This window comes from Dermochelys coriacea, chromosome 9 (assembly GCF_009764565.3).
Source record: "Dermochelys coriacea isolate rDerCor1 chromosome 9, rDerCor1.pri.v4, whole genome shotgun sequence".
Taxonomy (NCBI): Eukaryota; Metazoa; Chordata; order Testudines; family Dermochelyidae; genus Dermochelys; species Dermochelys coriacea.
Window position 1 is genome coordinate 67,947,288 of NC_050076.1, and position 21,634 is coordinate 67,968,921.

Genomic DNA, 21,634 nt, shown 5'->3' on the forward strand with positions numbered 1-21,634 from the left:
AACTTGGTTGCAGATGCCTTATATACTGCCTATATTTGCACAGAAACAATTGAGCCATTACACTTTTTTATGTTGTGCCTTTTTCTACTCATGAAATTGAAAATACATGCATGCACACTTTTAATATATATGATTACTAGCTAGTGGCAAACACCATGACGGCAAAGACTGTAGCCTACTCAATACACCTTTGCCAATATAAATAATAAAATATACCTTAATGTGCCAACCCTCCCCCCCCCGACCCCAACCTAGTATGACCTCCACCAAATCCCTGTTTTTTTTTTTAAAGAGGAAGCAGCAGTTAGGAAAGAAACAAAAAATTAAAGTCAAGAAGCAGAAGAGCAGCATAGGGGCTAAAGAAAGAAAAAAATTAAAAGGGGAGAATAGCAGACAGGAAAGTAAATGGAATGGGTCAAAGTGCAGAAGCAAAAGGTAATAAAGAATGCTAGAGAGGGAAATAAGTAGTTTTTACAAAAAAGGGTGCAAGGAAGATATTGCTTCCAATTAATGGCAAACATGAGCAGAATTAGGCCCTAATTAATTAACTAATATAATTGCTAGGACAGTTCATTTGATATGACCAAATCTGCAACATGACTGGACTATGTGGTTGGAGCTAGAAGCCCCAAAGTACTTTTTCCATAAGATGCTCCCCAAACTATACATTCAACATTACAAACACCATTAGAAAATGTCGACAGTTCAAACAACCCTAAGCAACAAGCACACTTCATAACACAGCAGTCATTGTTTTGAATGGTCAAAAGCAGCAACATGTGAAACTACATCATGTGCACAACTTACTTTGTAATACATTAAACAAAAATAGAAAATCCAAATTCATCAAATTATTTCAAAGTTTAGTTTTAGTCAAGTAAACAAAATGAAGAAGGAATTTCATTTAATGTACAAATTAAAATCTGTTTTTATCTGAACAAAAATTAACCATAACTTCTTATTCATTACTGCATAAGTGCAATATAAATAAATAAATAAATAAATAAAATAAAGTCTATATAAGTCTAGCCACAACTAAAAAAAAACCAAAAAAACCCACAACGTTAACACTGACCACACGAAAAAAGCCTGGAAGCAGTAAAGAATGCTAATAAGACATTTTTCAAGTGCTAAAGAACTTCTCTAAGTTTTCTTTTCTTCTTTACACGATGGAGTGGATATGAAGCTTAGGTTGGAAGTTAAGACACATCTTTAACCAAAAGTAAGTCAAATTTCTTTTGAAGAAATAACTCTTTCACTCTTGCTTTACAGGCCTCCAGTACTTAAATCCAATGCCGAGCATATAAAATTACAATAAAGGTAGTACGTCCCGAACATAGCAACAGCCCACAGAAGTCTTAGTTCTACAGATAAACAGTTCAACATTTGAACCAGGTGCAGAATTACAGCTGTCCCATATTGGAGAGCTCCCAGTTTGCTTTTCACTGTTGGGAACTTTCATTTCCTCCCCAATGCCAAATAGGAAGAGAAAATATATTAAACTAACTAACCAACCGCTGTCAATTGTGCTAAACGCTACACAATTGATCAGGAAAGGAATTCGATCCAGTCTGCCGCATAACAATTTTGCTGCTGTTTCTATGAATCATGCCAATTTTAAAAACAATTTAAGAATTTCTCAAAAGTAAAAACTCACTCTAGAGTAGTGAGATCTAAAAGACTGCAAATCTCAACTATTCGCAGTTTTCCAATAGCAAGTTGACTTTCTGAAAAAAGATCTCTCTTCTAGTTGTAGATTACCTACCTCAACTTAATTATGTGTTTTAAAATACAACTGATTTACAGATGCATTTTAACTTGAAGAAAAACAGGGGTTTTTATGTTTTGTCCCAATTTATATGTAAATGACATTAAAAACAACATAATTACTTTTAGAACAAAATTACAATAGGCCAAATTCATCTGTGTAACACCTTTTAAGGGCTTATCCTTGCAGACGGTATAGCTGGGCCACAGAAGCCAACTTAAAATGCTGAGAAAGAAACAGATTTTCATATTGAATCTCCCTCATTCTTTAGAGTTTGCATTTATAGTGAACCAACTTAATGATAGCCAAACAAAACTGGGAATCAGTAAATTAAATAGAATTATAGCAGGAGTTAAATATCTAAGTTCCATGTCTAGCAAGTTATGTATGCACACTGTTGTGTCCATAAAAAGAAACTTTCACACTAGGGCCTAAATTCACTCCAGTCCACCCCAAAGTTGAGTAGAAAGGAATCTATAGAAAAATGTGTATTTTTTTAAACTGGTTATGTGAAACTCCCTTGAAACTTGCTGAGTCCAATTCATCCCCGCTAAAGTTCACGAATAAATTATATCCATTGTATATATAACGTATGGATAAGAGAAATTTTTTCATACTGTGTCCAAAACACTATGGTCAGAGAGCCACACCAGCACAGACATTGGGCAGAATCTGACTAGCAAAAAAAGGAAGGGAGAAATACTATAATTAAGTTAGACATACATGTCATTCAGTATTTCTCCTTCAAAAAGGTTAAAATGAAAATGTTATCTGCTGATCATTATGATTATTATTTATTACTATATCATCACACCACCTTGGACTTGATTTTCAAACCTTGTCTCCACGGTTGCAGTTGCAATTTTCCACCCATCATGACTTGTTCCCTTTGTTTTGTGCCAGCAATGCAGCACTTACCTTATGAACTGTGGGCACCATATTATGGGACCAATTCACCCTAGGCCACAACTATGCCTTTGAGTTTATGGTGAAATAGATGGAGAAATAAAATATGTTCACGTTTTATATAAATACACAGAATCAGAAATTAAACTTTTAAAAAACATGATTGCCTTTCATTGCATTTCTGAACACACTAAACAAAGGCACAAACTAATTCCTTTCCCTGCATGCAAAGCAAAGCAGCATACATCAAGACTGAATTTTCCTAAATACAGTGGATATGTGACAATTCACGATAACATTAGCAAGCAGATTACATTTACTAATGTACATTAATTCTACTTTTTTTGCTTTACACTGTACATTTCTATTTTACCAATATACAGAGAAAAAGACTGGTTAATCATTTAAAGTTGTGTTTAATCTAGGAAATTCCACTACATCTTTAGATGTGACTTGCATCCACATTACTATATGTGCAACTGTTCTTATGTGTAAATTATAAAAGGGAAATACCAGGTACACATCAGATTGCCCAGATCCTCAGCTACAATCAAGCTGTTAGACTCAAGCTCTGATACTGAACTGATCAGCAACACAAATTAGAGCAGCCACTTTCACTATTTGCAAATAGCCCTATGGAGTTGGGGATCATGAGGGCATTGGGGCATCTTGGCCATGCTCCCTGTGCCAGGCGCTCCTTATCACACAAGTGATACAGGGCCTGTAATTGGTCTAATTAACAATAGTTCAAAATTAGACTAATCCACATATTGCAATTTTTTTTCTCCCACTGTTGCTAGAAAAGCAGTCACTTTGTGCTCTTGTATATCTATGGCAACACATAGAATGATACTTCTAAAAAGATAGCATCAGTGTGTTACAACATTTTGTATTAGAAAAGAAACAGCAACAATAAGCTTTAATAATAGCAACAGTATGATTGCACTGTCAACACACACATCAAAAATCCAACCCAATTTTGTGAAACGGGCAGCATTTTGGAGATGCATACAATAAGTATTCTCCCTTTCGGGATTTTCTGATGCTGTGTTTTAAGTCCACAAATCTGAGATAACTGCTTTCTCTGGATATCTTTTTCAAAAGAGATACAACATTCTAGGAAACTTGCATGGGAGTGTCTTTACATTCTGATAGGTTTCAGAGTAGCTGCCATGTTAGTCTGTATCCGCAAAAAGAAAAGGAGTACTTGTGGCACCTTAGAGACTAACAAATTTATTAGAGCATAAGCTTTCGTGAGCTACAGCTCACTTCATCGGATGCATTTGGTGGAAAAAAAAACAAAACCTTTTTTTTTTTTTTTCCCACCAAATGCATCCGATGAAGTGAGCTGTAGCTCACGAAAGCTTATGCTCTAATAAATTTGTTAGTCTCTAAGGTGCCACAAGTACTCCTTTTCTTTTTGCGAATACAGACTAACACGGCTGCTACTCTGAAACCTAAAAAATTTATTTGACCATAAGCTTTCATGAGCTACAGCTCACTTCATCAGATGCATGCAGTGGAAAATACAGTGGGGAGATTTTATATACACAGAGAACATGAAACAATGGGTGTTACCATACACACTGTAACAAGAGTGATCAGGTAAAGTGAGCTATTACCAGCAGGAGAGAAAAAACCTTTTGTCGTGATAATCAAGGTGGGCAATTTCAAGCAGTTGACGAGAACATGTGAGGAACAGAGTGTGGGGGGGCAATAAACATGGGGAAATAGTTTTACTTTGTGTAATGACACATCCACTCCCAGTCTATATTCAAGGCTAAGTTAATGGTGTCCAGTTTTCAAATTAATTCCAATTCAGCAGTCTCTCGTTGGAGTCTGTTTTTGAAGTTTTTTGTTGAAGAATCATGACTTTTAGGTCTGTAATCGAGTGACCAGGGAGGTTGAAGTGTTCTCCGACTGGTTTTTGAATGTTATAATTCTTGATGTCTCACCTTACCTGATCACTCTCGTTACAGTGTGTATGGTAACACACATTGTTTCATGTTCTCTGTGTATATAAACTCTCCCCACTGTACCAAGGAAAATAGTTACAACAGAGACAGCTGGCCCTCTATGTCCATGAAGGCTGAAGTAAGCCCTGATTTGTACCGTTTACTTTGAATTGTATTCTGTTTGACCCTAAAACGGACAAGACATGTTTCTTATTATTCTCTTCTTAAATAAACTGCCCATCTTTTAAATGGATGACTTTTTAACCTTTTGAACTTAGCATATAGTCCAGCTACATACCAAATGCAGGCTGAAAGATAACACATTAATAAACTTCAAACATTTGAAATTTTGAATGCATATATGCTGTATTTTGACTAAGTTGGAGTTTTTTCCTTCAAGTATGTATAAGGCAAAACCAGGGCATTAGAACAGTTGCAGAACAGAAGTACAGTACACTAGGAAAGAATGGCTGCAATTCCCACTGCAACAGACGATATATGTCCACATTTCAGGACAAAATAACATTGCTGAAAAGTTAATGGTTCCAATGCATGAAAAGTTTTTAATTATTAAAATAAGTTTCTTCACTAAAGAAAGCTAGGTCTTTGATTACTACACTTAGTTTCACAGACTATGCAACAATTTAACATTAACATTTAACAAGTTTATCAATGAGATAGAAGAAAACATGAAATGATCACTGAAAGTTTGCAGATGACAAAATTGTGGGACTGGTAAGTAATCAAGAGGACAGGTCACTGATGCACTTGATATGCTGGGCGCAAGCAAACTAAATCTAGCTAAATGTAAAATGTATACATCTAGGAACAAAGAATGTAGGCCATATTTACAGGATGGGGGACTCTATCCTGGGAAGCAGAGACTCTGAAAAAGATTTGTAGATAATGGTAGATAATCAACAGAACATAAGCTCTCAGTGAGATACTGGGCCAAAAGGGCTAATGAGATTCTTGGATGTAGAGACAGGGGAATATCTAGTAGAAGAAGAAAAGTTATTTTTCCTCTATGTTCATACTCATGTGACTGGGGATGGAATACCTGTGTCCAGGTCTGGTGTCCACAGTTCAAGAAGGATGTTGATTAACTGGAAAAGGTTCAGAGAACTCCCACGAGAAAGATTTAAATATAAAAAACATGATAAGGCATGACAGACTCAAGGAACTCAATCTATTTAAGCTTTACAAAGAGCAGGTAAAGGGGTGACTTGATTATAGTCTATAAGAACTTACATGTATCAAATATAGGCTCAGCACACACATGGTACACAGCACACATGGTCAGCACGAGGTCTCCCAAACAAACAGACCACATGGTATATTTCAGTCAAGCAGCAAGCACACCACAAACACTACAGACAACAAACTTACCCCAAGGGTCATGTAAGTGACTGCTTCTTGGAGCAGCTGATCCTGGAACCCACAAGAGGAGAGGGAATTCTTGATTTAGTCCTAAGTGGAGCACAGGATCAGGTCCAAGAAGTGAATATAACTGGACCGCTTGGTAATAGTGACCATAATATAATTAAATTTAACATCCCTGTGGTGGGGAAAACTCCAAAACAGCCCAACACTGTAGCATTTAATTTCAGAAAGGGGAACCACACAAAAAATGAGAAGATTAGTGAAACAAATTAAAAGGTACAGTACCAAAAGTAAAATCCCTGCAAGCTGCGTGGAAACTTTTTAAAGACACCATAATAAAGGCTCAACTTAAATGTATACCTCAATTTAAAAAACATCATAAGAGAACCACAAAACAGCCACCATGGTTAAACAACAAAATAAAATAAGCAGTGAGAGGAAAAAGGCATCCTTTAAAAAGTGGAAGATAGAGGAAATGAGGAAAATAGAAAAGAGCATAAACTCTGGCAAATGAAGCGTAAAAAAATAATTAGAAAGACCAAAAAAGAATTTGAAGAACAGCTAGCCAAAAACTCCAAAAGTAATAGAAATTTTTTTATACGTACATCAGAAGCAGAAAGCCTGCTAAACAACCAGGGGGACCACTGGATGATCGAGATGCTAAAGGAGCACTCAAAGATGATAAGGCCATTGCAGAGAAACTAAATTAATTTTTTACTGCAGCGGATGTGAGGGAGATTCCCAAACCCGAGACATTCTTTTTGGGTGACATGACTGAGGAACTGTCCCAAATTGAGGTGTCATTAGAAGAAGTTTTGGAACAAATTGATAAACTAAACAGTAATAAGTCTCCAGGACCTGATAGTATTCACCCAAGAGTTCTGAAGGAACTCAAATGTGAAATTGCAGGACTACTAACTGGCATCTGTAACCTATCATTTAAATCAGCTTCTGTACCAAATGACTGGAGGATAGCTAACGTGATGCCAATTTTTAAAAAGGGCTCCAGAGGTGACCCACTAAAAAGGGCAACTACAGGCCAGTAAGCCTCACTTCAGTACCAGGAAAATTAGTTGAAACTATCGTAAAGAATAAAATTGTCAGACACATAAATGAACATCATTGGTTGGGAAACAGTCAACATGTTTTTTGTATGGGGAAATCATGCCTCACCAATCTACTAGAATTCTTCGAGGGGGTCAACAAGCATGTGGACAAGGGGGATCCATTGGATATAGTGTACTTAGATTTTCAAGTACTTAGATTTTAGACCTTTGGCAAGGTCCCTCACCAAAAGCAAAATAAGCAGTCATGGGAAAAGAGGGAACGTGCTCTCATGGATTGGTAACTGCTTAAATGATCCAGAAAAAGGGATAAACAGTGAGATAGCAAAATTTGCAGATGATACAAAACTACTCAAGATAGTTAAGACCCAGGCAGACTGCGAAGAGCTACAAAAGGATCTCTCAAAACTGGGTGACTGGGACAACAAAATGGCAGATGAAATTCAATGTTGATAAATGCAAAGTAATGTACATTGGAAAACATAATCCCAACCATACGTATCAAATGATGAGGTCTAAATTAGCTCTTACCACTCAAGAAAGAGATCTTGGAGTCATTGTGGACAATTCTCTGAAAACATCCACTCAATGTGCAGCAGCAGTCAAAAAAGCTAACAGAATGTTGGGCATCATTAAGAAAGGGATAGATAATAGGACAGAAAATATCATGTTGCCTCTGTATAAATCCACGGTACGCCCACATGTTGAATACTGTGTGCAGATGTGGTCACCCCGTCTCAAAAAAGATATATTGGAATTGGAAAAGGATAAAAAAAGGCAACAAAAATGATTAGGTGTACGGAACAGTTGCCCTGTGAGGAAAGATTAATAAGACTGGGACTTTTCAGCTTGGAAAAGAGACAATTAATGGGGCATATGATAGAGGTCTATAAAATCATGACTGGTGTGGAGAAAGTAAATAAGGAAGTATTATTTACTCCTTCTCATAACACAAGAACTAGGGGTAACCAAATTAAATTAATAGGCAGCAGGTTTTAAAACAAAAAAAAGAGGAAGTATTTCTTTACACAATGCCGTCTGTGGAACTCTTTGCCAGAGGATGTTGTGAAGGCCAAGACTATAACAGGGTTAAAAAAAGAATGAGATAAATTCATGGAGGATAGGTCCATCAATGGCTATTAGCCAGGATGGACAGGAATGGTGTTCCTAGCCTCTGTTTGCCAGAAGCTGGGATTGGATGACATGGCATGGATCACTTGATGATAACTTGTCTGTTCATTCCCTTTGGGATACCTGCCATTGGCCACTGTCAGAGGACAGGATACTGGGCTTGATGGACCTTTGGTCTGACCCAGTATAGCCGTTCTTATGTTCTTAATCCAGTGGCTGGAAACTGAAGCTAGACAAATTCAGACCAGAAATATGATGTACACTTTCAACAGGGAGGGTAATTAACCATTGCAACAATTCACCAAGGATCATGGTGGATTCCCCATCACTATGGATTTTAAAATCAAGATTGGCTGTCTTTCTAAAAGATCTGCACTAGGATTTATTTTGGGGAAGTTCTATGGCCTGTGTTATGCGGGATATCAGACTAGATGATCCTAATGGGACTTCTGGCCTTGGAATCTATACATCTACTTATTTAGAAAGAATATAATGCATATTGTAAAATGACTATTTTTCCAATTTTTTCATCTGGTACAATTTGCGTTGTTTTTTGTTTATTTTCTGATCCGTACTTACACCTACTCACTCTTTTATTGACTTCACAAAAAATGTACTTTGGAGTGATGCAAAGGACCTCCAACACAAACCATGAGACAGAATGTAATCACTTCACATTCTTCAGCTGCAACAGCACACAGCAATGATCAGCACAGCAGGCTATCCCTATTGCTGCATCATGTTTATAGAGTGAAGCACATTTTGTTCTCAGGGTACACAATTCCTACTAACATTAAATGGAATATACATAGACATGTTGACAAGAGCATGGATGCCTATTATGCTAGTTTCCTAAATAAATATTAGCTGACACTTACATGAGCCATAGTGCTGTTTCAATAAAGGTGCTACTATAAAATATAAATAGAAACAAGATCAAATGGCACATTGCACCTTGAAGACTGCGTTTAGAACTTGCTAGAACAGATTTTTTACAAATTAAGTATTTTTAAATACATAGTGGTCCTCTAACTCGCATACAGACAACTAACTATAAACTCTTCTACCCAAATACCAAAGGAATGACCTTCAGAAATGTAGGTTTTATGTAGTTGCATTCTCATATCTAATTACCGTGTAACCTATTTATTGTATGTACCTCTACATCTTGATAGACTTATACTCATAGACTTTAAGGTCAGAAGGGATCGTTGTGATCATCTAATCTGACCTTCTGAATGTTGCAGGCCACAGAAACTCATATACCCAGTCCTGAAATAGACCCCATCCTGTGACTGAGTTACTGAAGTCCTCAAATTATGGTTTAAAGATTTCAAGTTACAGAGAATTCACAAAAAGAAAAGGAGTACTTGTGGCACCTTAGAGACTAACAAATTTATTAGAGCATAAGCTTTCGTGAGCTACAGTTCACTTCATCGGACGCATTACACCCGGAGAATTCACACTTACACTACTTTAATCCTGCAAGTGATCTATGCTGCAGTGGAAGGCATCTGGTATATCTATATATATCTATATACATTTGGTATATCTATATAGCTATAGAGAGCATTTAGTACAAGGCTCATATAGCATACACTCATTAATCTGAGTTGTAATGAAGACATCTATGTAGTTATTTCTTCCTGCAGAAAACCTGTCCGTTCTGCATAATAATGCAGAAATCTTCACTGGAATGTTTTGGCTCTGCCCAAAGGGTTGTGGGAAACACAGAAGAAATTCAGCTGTCTCAAGTACAGCAATTATTAACAGTTCATTCAGACAGTAAGATTTAAAAGAAAGCACAAATAGAACAAACATCAGTGTCGGCAGCTATCAACAATAATTTTATGTTCATTGTAATATTGTTTTAGATACATAATGAAGATGGATGTTACGGCTCTATAATAAATAATGTTAGTGACCAGCGATAGAAACAGGAAATTATTACTAACATGCTGACCTTCTTAGAAACTGCAGAGCAGAGCAAAAAGCCACAGTCTGTAAATCTTCTCAATTCTACCATCACTCAATCCTTTGGCATTTTAAAAGTGGATAAAAAAGAAGAACTGTTATGATTAGTGAGGAATTTTAGATGCAGAAGCTGATTTGGTCTGTATAAACTCTGCCAAATCTGGCCTAAAGATAGACAGACAGTTGGAAGGACAGACAATTAGATGGACAATTAGTTATAATTTTCACTTAAAGAAGGGAATACCAGTTATTTTGATCAGTTAATTTAAATTGTCTGCATGTCATTTATTGTTAAATTGACATAAAACCACTTTCAATACTTTTTGATTTGAAAAGTCATTTTTTCATACTGAACTCTTACTGTAATCCAGTTATGCTAATAAGGAAACCAAAATGATAACCCATCATTGAAAGATGACACAATAGCTAGATACTACAGTGATAGAAGCATTTGAAAGAGAATACATTACAGTATTTTGCTCTTACATAACACTTTTCCTCTATAGGTCTTTGATTAGACAAAATACGGTGTCTGTTCATACAAAATCATGTCCTGGCGGAAAGCTTTGATGAAATGCACTATCATATAAGTGAAAAGTTCTTTGTGACTGCAAAAAAATATTATTGGATGTTTGTCTATATAATAAAACTAGATAACTTTCTAACAATTCAGCAGCGAGTCAGGTTAGAGGTGCACGAAAGGTTTGTTCTTCACTAGAAAATTATAAGGAGTAGTGGTAGGCACCTTAGAGACTAACAAATTTCTTTGAGCATAAGCTTTTGTGAGCTACAGCTCACTTCATCGGATGCATTTGGTGGAAAATAAAGTGGGGAGATTTATCTACACACACAGAGAGCATGAAACAATGGGTTTTATCATACACACTGTAAGGAGAGTGATCACTTAAGATGAGCCATCACCAGTAGCGGGAGGGGAGGGGAAGGAGGAAAACCTTCCATGGTGACAAGCAAGGTAGGCCATTTCCAGCAGTTAACAAGAACATCTGAGGAACAGTGGAGGGTGGGGTGGGGGGAGAAATAACATGGGGAAATAGTTTTACTTTGTGTAATGACTCATCCATTCCCAGTCTCTATTCAAGCCTAAGTTAATTGTATCCAGTTTGCAAATTAATTCCAATTCAGCAGTCTCTCGTTGGAGTCTGGTTTTGAAGCTTTTTTGTTGAAGGATAGCCACTCTTAGGTCTGTCTGTCGAGTGACCAGAGAGATTGAAGTGTTCTCCAACTGGTTTTTGAATGTTATAATTCTTGACGTCTGATTTGTGTCCATTTATTCTTTTACATAGAGACTGTCCAGTCTGACCAATGTACATGCAGAGGGGCATTACTGGCACATGATGGCATATATTACATTGGTAGATGCGCAGGTGAACAAGCCTCTGATAGTGTGGCTGATGTGATTAGGCCCTATTAACCCAGCAGAAGAATCTGTCCTATCTTGGGGCCTCTCCTTTTGCCCCTCCACCCCCACAAACATGATACAGTTCTGTGGTGACCCAGAATCCTATTTTCGATGACTCCGACTCAAGGAATATTTCCAACACACCTCTGACCAACATATTAGCCCACATATTCCTACTAACACTACAAAAAGAAGGATTCTGGGTGGACTCCTACTGAAGGTCGAAACAGCAGACTGGACTTCTACATAGAGTGCTTCCGCCGACGTGCACGGGCTGAAATTGTGTAAAAGCAGCATCACTTTCCCCATAACCTCAGCCGTGCAGAACACAATGCCATCCACAGCCTCAGAAACAACTCTGACATCATAATCAAAAAGGCTGACAAAGGAGATGCTGTCGCCATCATGAATAGGTCGGAACATGAACAAGAGGCTACTAGGCAGCTCTTCAACCCCACTTTCTACAAGCCATTACCCTCTGATCCCACTGAGGGTTACCAAAAGAAACTACACCATTTGCTCAAGAAACTCCCTGAAAAAGCACAAAAACAAATCCGCACAGACTCACCCCTAGAACCCCGACCTGGGGTATTCTATCTGTTACCCAAGATCCATAAACCTGGAAATCCTGGATGCCCCATCATCTCAGGCACTGGCACCCTGATAGCAGGATTGTCCGGCTATGTAGATTCCCGCCTCAGGCCCTACGTTACCAGCACTCCCAGCTATCTTCGAGACACCACTGACTTCCTGAGGAAACTACAATCCATCGGTGAGCTTTCTAAAAACACCATCCTGGCCACTATGGATGTAGAAGCCCTCTACACCAACATTCCATACAAAGATGGACTACAAGCCATCAGGAACAGTATCCCCGATAGTGTCACGGCTAACCTGGTGGCTGAACTTTGTGACTTTGTCCTCACCCATAACTATTTCACATTTGGGGACAATGTATACCTTCAAATCAGCGGCACTGCCATGGGTACCCGCATGGCCCCACAGTATGCCAACATTTTTATGGCTGACTTAAAACAACGCTTCCTCGGCTCTCGTCCCCTAATGCCCCTACTCTACTTGTGCTACATTGATGATATCTTCATCATCTGGACCCATGCAAAAGAAGCCCTTGAGGAATTCCAGCATGATTTCAACAATTTCCATCCCACCATCAACCTCAGCCTGAACCAGTCCACACAAGAGATCTACTTCCTGGACACTACGGTGCTAATAAGCGATGGTCACATAAACACCACCCTATATCGGAAACATACTGACCGCTATTCCTACCTACACGCCTCTAGCTTTCATTCAGATCATACCACACGATCCATTGTCTACAGCCAAGCTCTACGATATAACCGCATTTGCTCCAACCCCTCAGACAAAGACAAACACCTACAAGATCTCTATCATGCATTCGTACAACTACAATACCCACCTGCTGAAGTGAAGAAGCAGAATGACAGGGCCAGAAGAGTACCAAGAAGTCACCTACTACAGGACAGGCCCAACCAAGAAAATAACACAACGCCACTAGCCATCACCTTCAGCCCCCAACTAAAACCTCTCCAACGCATCATCAAGGATCTACAACCTATCCTGAAGGATGACCCATCACTCTCACAGATCTTGGGAGACAGGCCAGTCCTTGCTTACAGACAGCCCCCCAATCTGAAGCAAATACTCACCAGCAACCACACACCACACAACAGAACCACCAACCCAGGAACCTATCCTTGCAACAAAGCCCGTTGCCAACTCTGTCCACATATCTATTCAGGGGACACCATCATAGGGTCTAATCACATCAGCCACACTATCAGAGGCTCTTTCACCTGCGCATCTACCAATGTGATATATGCCATCATGTGCCAGCAATGCCCCTCTGCCATGTACATTGGTCAGACTGGACAGTCTCTACATAAAAGAATACATGGATACAAATCAGACATCAAGAATTATAACATTCAAAAACCAGTTGGAGAACACTTCAATCTCTCCGGTCACTCGATTATAGACCTCAGGGTGGCTATCCTTCAACAAAAAAACTTGAAAAACAGACTCCAACGAGAGACTGCTGAATTGGAATTAATTTGCAAACTGGATACAATTAACTTAGGCTTGAATAGAGACTGGGAATGGATGAGTCATTACACAAAGTAAAACTATTTCCCCATGTTATTTCTCCCCCCCACCCCACCCCATCTCCCACTGTTCCTCAGATGTTCTTGTTAACTGCTGGAAATGGTCTACCTTGCTTGTCACCATGAAAGGTTTTCCTCCTTTTCCCCCGCCGCTGCTGGTGATGGATCATCTTAAGTGATCACTCTCCTTACAGTGTGTATGATAAAACCCATTGTTTCACGCTCTCTGTGTGTGTATATAAATCTCCCCACTGTATTTTCCACCAAATGCATCCGATGAAGTGAGCTGTAGCTCATGAAAGCTTATGCTCAAATAAATTTGTTAGTCTCTAAGGTGCCACAAGTACTCCTTTTCTTTTTGCAAATACAGACTAACTCGGCTGTTATTCTGAAACCTAGAAAATTATGTAGTATGAGAACTTCAGGAATAATGTTAATTAAAAATATTTAACACAAATGTGCAGCCTATATAGACAGGGATTGCTTTGTAAACATTCTGACAATCATTTGTTTTTAAACCCTGCCAGAATCACAAGGTTAACCAGAACAGTCTGAAACAATGTTAAACAGAATTTGTCCTTTTCAGGGCTCCTTCCCCACTCTGAACTCTAGGGTACAGATGTGGGACCCACATGAAAGACCCCCAAGCTTATTTTTAGGTTAAAACTTCCCCAAGGCATAAAGTCTTTGCCCTTGGATCAGGTAAACGCTGCCACCACCAAGTGATTTAACAAACAATCTGGGAAAGGACTACTTGGAGTTCCTATTTCCCCAAAATATCCCCCCAAGCCCTTACACCCCCTTTCCTGGAGAGGCTTGAGAATAATCAAGATAAGCACAAACCAGCCTTGGATTTTTAAGACCCAAAAAGCCCAATCAGATTCTTAAAAAACAGAACTTTATTACAAGAACAAAAAAAGATAAGAGAACAACTCTGTAAGATGAGAATAGAAGATAATCTTACAGGCAGTCAGATTCAAACAGAGAATCCCTCTAGGCAAAACCTTAAGTTACAAAAGAAACACAAAAACAGGAATGCACATTTCCTCCAGCACAGCGAATTTCACAAGCCAAAACAAAGAAAACCTAACACATTTTCTAGCTAGATTACTTACTAACTTTACAGGAGTTGCAGGGCTTACAATCTTGATCTGTTCCCGGCAAAGTTATCACACAGACAGACAAAAGCCTTTCCCCCACCCTCCTCCAATATCTTGTCCCCTCATTGGTCATTTTGGGTCAGGTGCCAGCCAGGTTACCTGAACTTCTTAACCCTTTACAGGTAAAAGGACTTTGCCTCTGTCCAAGAGGGATTTTATAGCACTGTAAGCAGAAAGGTGGTTACCCTTCCCTTTATGACAGTCCCTATCTTCACAAACTGGAAAGACACATTTAACACAAAATCTGAATGATGTATTCAAACAATACCTAATTTTCTAATGAAGGCAAGTCCTGTCTGATTTGCAGGGGAAGCAGGAGAAAAGCAAAATTATTTTCATCTTAATATAAACTGGGAGAGCTGTTTGGGAAGCTTCAGTGTCTATCCATAATATTCCTGGCTCTAGGCAATTATATTAATCTATCACTTTCATGAGGTCAAATTTCAAAGGAAATTACAGAATAATTACTGAAGACAATCTGCTGGGCCCTTTCCCCCTACATAAATATAAAGTAGTCTGTTATTTAAGTGATAGAACTGTATATCAGCAAATCTCCGGTGCCGTCTTTCTGACTTGTATCTCTGTTGATCAAGAAATGCAGTTCAGTGCTTCATATCTTCATGGAGTCTCTAGGCAGGGGCAGATAAATAAGGGCTTCTGAATTACTCCATCTGAAGAAGAAATCCCAACAGATCATTTCTGAAGATTTGTTTTCTATTGCAAATGCCTAGTTGAAAACATACAATGCTCCATTTTTTAACAGGAAACGGAACTTTATAACTTTTTAAAGTAACCATATGCATGTGTGCTCCTCTGACAGTACAAATCACCAATAGAAGCTGTAAAGCTGGTCTGAAGGGGTTTTCATGGTTCCCACAGGAATGAAAAGTGTGCCACACTTTTAAAGAGTAACGGATATGTCAAGCTCACAAAGTTAATAAGAGTAGTGTGATAGATGGTCATTTCCACCCACTTTGGCCACATATGTTTTGGAACAGAGCAATGGAAAAGAACAGGACTACAGCCGTCTAATTGATAACTAAGTAAACATAGCCATTAAGGGTACAATATATTGGCAGTCCTTTTCACTCTTCCCCCAATGTTCTTCAATTTTCTCCAGACCTGCAGTACAATGCTCTCATGTATATGTTTTCAGGGACATGAAAAGAGGGGAGATTTAAAGTAGTCTGAGAACATTTAGCCTGATGACTAGGGGAAGCAGACCCCTCCGTGTGTGATACGTCACCAGAGGCAGTAAGAGGACCCGGGGCCTAAAAAGCGACCAAAATTCTGTTCAAACCCAAGTTGTCTGTCTTCATTCTCAGTTCATGATAGGACACAATGAGGAATATTAAAAGATGACGAGACAAAATACCAGTCATACTTTATGTCACTCATAGGTAATGAAAAGAGATGGAAAAAGAGCCTTAAGAGTTTAAACATGTTCAGTTTAAACAATGAAATATAACTTCAGTATCTAGAGTATGCACGTTTGAATCAGTATGAAATGTTTTAATTTAAAAGGTTGATGACCTTCTTGCTATTATCACAGGGAAGTCAGAGGATAAAGATCAATTTTAGAACTTGGATTTAATTTATTTTTGGAATAATATTGTTGCCACCCATTCCAAGAGTAAAGATGTTTCTGAATTCATAAATTCAGAATAAATATTTTATAGATTTCATAGAATAATTTATTTGCTTAATTTTGACGGGTATAAGATTTAAGCAAATTCTGCTCCCAAGGGATTTAATGAAACATATTGTAATAATAAGAAAGTAAATAATAATAAATCTAGAGGTATGGAATATATTTAAATTCCTGTGGAAAATAATATATTTATTTTGTAACTCAAACTATACATAGTACCATCCTTATGGCATTTTAATTCCAGGTGGCATAAGTATTTGACATCTTCCTGTCTCTAAATACTTACACAGTACGCCACAATTAATTTGAATGAAACTTTAGGTGCCTTTCTGTGATGCTATTCAAATTTTCCGTCCTCTTCAATATATAAGAAAACGAACCTCATGTTTAGAAAATGTGCGTGTGTTAGTCTTGACATCTTAAAATATGTCAAAATCTTTGAAGTGTTTGCTTAATTATAAGAAGTATATTTAAAAAAAACAATCTTTGGAGAAAAATAAATATTAAGCCAGCTTGATATAAAAAATGTAAAGGCAGTTTGCAGCTTTCCTTTTCAACATTTCATAATGCTGCTTGTATTGCTGATATTAAATTATTTTTCTATACCATTTATATACTCATAAATTGGAGAAGCTCTGCTTGCATGCCTGTCTACGCCAGTCTTTCAAGTTCACCAGAAATCAAATGTTTAAAGATCAGAAGACAATTGACTATATTTTTAACTATGAATTTTAATCAAGGTTTATATAACACCTGTTACAAAGGATACTCATCTTGTTTTATTATAATTCTCATTTAAAAATACTTTGATTTAGATTCTTTGACACAATACTAAGAAGCAAACTTGTTTTATACAGCTTTGAAATTCAAATTTCACTCACTTTTAGTGGTCACCACAATTAACGGTAATCACTATTGATACACAAATTAGGAAGCAACACAAAAGACATGATAGTCAAGAATACATCAAACAGAAAATATTGTAAGAGTAATGAATCTCTAGAGTACCTTCCCCGGAGAGTAACTAGGTAAAATCTGTTTAGATGAATAAAGAAAAGTTAAAGAAAACAATTGAAATGCAGGTATTGCAAAGAAATTAAATATTTATGTTATGATTTTGTAAAACTCATTTTGTATATTATTTTCGTATTAATTAAACATGATCATTTCAAATAACTAAGGCACTGTCACAGGATGTGCTATGAACAATAAAAAGTAGAAGTCTGGCACCAAACTGAACAACACGTTATAAGGTTGCCACTACTGGACAAGTTTCAGAGTAGCAGCCGTGTTAGTCTGTATTCGCAAAAAGAAAAGGAGTACTTGTGGCACCTTAGAGACTAACAAATTTATTAGAGCATAAGCTTTCGTGAGCTACAGCTCACTTCATCGGATGCACGAAAGCTTATGCTCTAATAAATTTGTTAGTCTCTAAGGTGCCACAAGTACTCCTTTTCTTTTTGCGACTACTGGACAAGTTATATTAGCTTGGAAATGTACAGTGATACAAAGTAGCTTATAACATTAACAACTTTGTTTGCCCTAAATCTTTCATATAAATTGCAACCATTTTAGCTCCTCTTTTGCTCATGCAGTCTCCCTGCTTCGTTTGGATTTAATTAGCTGGGATTTAACTGAGTTGTCAGGTGTACCCTACTTTAACGAGCTGAATCAGGAGACCTGATAGACACTTCCACGAGAGAAATACACTTCTATGGGGTTCACTTCTAATCCCTTTCCAAGGTTCTTTTAAAAGCAGAAACATTAGTAAGTCCCTTATTCTTATCCGTTCTTAAAGTTCTAGAATTAGTTTTTGAAGTATATAAGATTTCAAGGTTTAGTACATCTGAAACCAAGTATGAAAAATGAATGCCTAGGTCAGGAGAGCACATGTAGTATATAAAGAGAATTCATGCAGAAAGTAACAAATATATTTAATGCAAAGTACCACCATAATGTATTGATAATTTAGTGCCCACATATTCAAATGCACAAGAGTCAGAGTATGAAAATGTTAAGATTCCGATAGGCACAATGCGACCAACCTGATGTGACTAAACAATATTCTCTAACTAATTGTCCTGTTAAATGCTTATCATACTATACAGTGTGTGCAGTATGGCTGAGAACTTTTTTCCATTCCTGACTTTCAGTACTTAAGACTGTAACCTTAACAGTTTATTACATAGAATAAATATTTTCCCAGATTAGGAACCTATTGTTCTACACAATAGCTGAGAGGCTGCCCCTGCCCCAGAATTTACAATCTAAATACACAGGACAGACAAAACGTGGGAGAAATTAAAAATTCTCACAAATTTAGGCCCCATCCTTCAACAACTTATGCATGTGCTTATGGCTAACCATGTGTATAAGGATCAGGGCCTTACACAGAAGCAGAGAAAGGCTGTAACAGAGTCAGGATCTGAATCCACGTCTCCTAGGCCCAGGTCCAGTGCCTTAAACACAAGACCATCCCCCCTCTCTGCATTTAATGCATTTTTTAAACTATAAAAGAAAAGAAAACTGTCTTTGGTTAATTGACCAATATTTGGTTAATAATTTAAATTGTACCTATTCATTTTTGGAGTTTTCACCTCACTTGGAATAAAAGGGGTGAAATTCCCACGTTTCTTCTCTTCTGGTTTGTCACCCTCCCATTTCTCAATGCTTGAAAGAGTAATGAAACTAAAAACACAAGATTCTGAGTTTCCTCTATTTGTAATGGACCATGCTAACAAAACAAAAGAGAAAACAACAACAACAAAAACCAAGAGTGGAGTTGTGAAGAAAGAATTCAGAATACCTTTACACATCAGAGAAGCAGAAAAAAAACAAGTTTTTCTCTTTAAAGTTCACCTTTAATAGTACTATCAATTTACGTTATGACTATTCTACCTTCCCATAAGAAAACAAAACAAAACATTATTTTCTCCTATCCTGTTTGTTATTGGAGTTTAATTAAATAGGTTTAGTACATGTTTTAGCTAGAAACTTACTACACTATCTTTCATACTTACATGCCCCCACCACTATAATATTGGAGCACCTAACAACCACCTTACGAGATAGGGATACCACTTTAGAGATGGAAAACTGAAGCACGAAGACAGTGACTTTCCCAGATTCACACAGGAAACCTACAGTAGAGCTGGGAACATATCCAGTGTCTCCCAAATTTCATGTTAGCACCTTAACCACTCAACCATAGTTTCCACAATCTCCTTTGTGCAAACTGTTCCATTAACAGCCCGGTGCCTGGTCAAACCAGATAAACAGCATATGTAGTTTTCATAAGACTCCACTAAAATCCTAGATGCCATGAATGAACATGCAATGAAGCAGTTTGAGAGTCACTTGTTGTTTACCCTCCAAATTTAGCACACTTCCTTGTGGAGCCAAAGGATTAGTTTGCAGATTAATTTCATTTTCATCCTTTTTTGATATACTGGGACTAAAAATAATTCCTTTTTTTTTAAATTAAGCTGAAGATAATGTATCCCACTGTCCCAGAACTCAAAGCACTGCAGGTATTTTCCTAAAATTTTTAAAATAAATAAATACAAATACTAAAACAATTCCACCCTGACAGGAAAAACAAACAAAGTTTCAACCCAAGAAAGGATTTTTTGACAAAGTTATGACTACATGATTGCAGAGAGATACAACAGGTATCTGAATGTAACATTACACTAATGTTCATTCTCATGAAAACTACATTTTACTACAAAAAATGCTTTATCTGCATAGTGAGCTAGAACATAAAACTCAATAAAGCTGTTAAATGAGAAAGAATAATCCAAGAGGGAAACTAGTTTTACCTAAAGATATTTAGTTTAAAGGTAAGCAGTAAATAGTAAAAAGAAGCAATACAGTATTATAAAATGAATATTATATCACTCATTAATTTTACTTCTTTGACTTCAAATCTAGATAAACCTGTAAAATGGCCAGTGCTCATTTTAAATTAGTAATAACTCTAAAGTTCTCGTGGTTTTAATTTTATTCAGCATCTCTCTTCTTTAGGGGCCAGGGGAAATAAAGAGAAGCACATTGCATATTTATGAAGCTCCTGGAACCCTAGCAGGCTTCCAATTGCCTTGTTTGTTGCAATCTCCTTGTCAAACTATTAAAAAAGTAAAATCCGCACTGTATCATGCAGAATCCGCTAATTAAATCAAAAGGAGCTGATTGAAAGAATGAGAAATGTTGCAATTTGTCAGCTTTGTATTGTTTAGGAAATAAGAAGAGACAGAACAAGTGTAGGTTTCAGAGTAGTAGCCATGTTAGTCTGTATCCACAAAAAGAACAAGAGTATTTGTGGCACCTTAGAGACGAACAAATTTATTTGATCATAAGCTTTTTGGGCTAAAACCCACTTCTTCGGATCCATGCAGTGGAAAATACAGTAGGAAGAGATATTATATATATATATATATATATATGCGCGCACACGCACACACACACACACAGAACATGAAACAATGGGTGTTATCATGCACACTATAACGAGAGTTAAGGTGAGCTATTACCAGCAGGAGAGGGAAAAAAAAATCTTTTGTAGTGATAATCAAGATGGGCCATTTCCAGCAGTTGACAAGAATGTGTGAGGAACAGTAGGGGGGGAAATAAACATGGGGAAATAGTTTTACTTTTTGTAATGACACATCCACACCTAGTCTTTATTCAAGCCGAAGTTAATGGTATCCAGTTTTCAAATTAATTCCAATTCAGCAGTCTCTCGTTGGAGTCTGTTTTTGAAGTTTTTTTTGTTGAAGAATCGCGACTTTTAGGTCTGTAATGGAGTGACTAGAGAGACTGAAGTGTTCTCTGACTGGTTTTTGAATGTTATAATTCGTGATGTCTGATTTGTGTCCATTTATTATTTTACGTAGAGACTGTCCAGTTTGGCCAATGTACATGGCAGAGGGGCATTGCTGGCACATATCACATTGGTAGATGTGCAAGTGAACGAGGTCCTGATGGCGTGGATAATGTGATTAGGCCCTATGATGGTGTTCCCTGAATAAATATGTGACAACAGGGTTTGTTGTTGCCAACTGTGTCCACATATC

The 21,634-nt window shown here is 37.4% G+C and overlaps 1 protein-coding gene and 1 long non-coding RNA gene across 8 annotated transcripts in view; both read right to left on the reverse strand.

Annotated features, from left to right (window-relative positions):
- The window catches only part of DIAPH2 (diaphanous related formin 2), an 835,399-nt gene that overhangs the window by 242,837 nt on the left and 570,928 nt on the right, over positions 1 to 21,634 (reverse strand). The window lies entirely within an intron of this gene.
- The window catches only part of LOC122455876, a 42,692-nt gene continuing 36,043 nt past the window's right edge, over positions 14,986 to 21,634 (reverse strand). The window contains exon 3 of the long non-coding RNA XR_006274381.1: positions 14,986 to 15,579. This is a non-coding gene — a long non-coding RNA (uncharacterized LOC122455876). The remainder of the gene's footprint in view (positions 15,580 to 21,634) is intronic.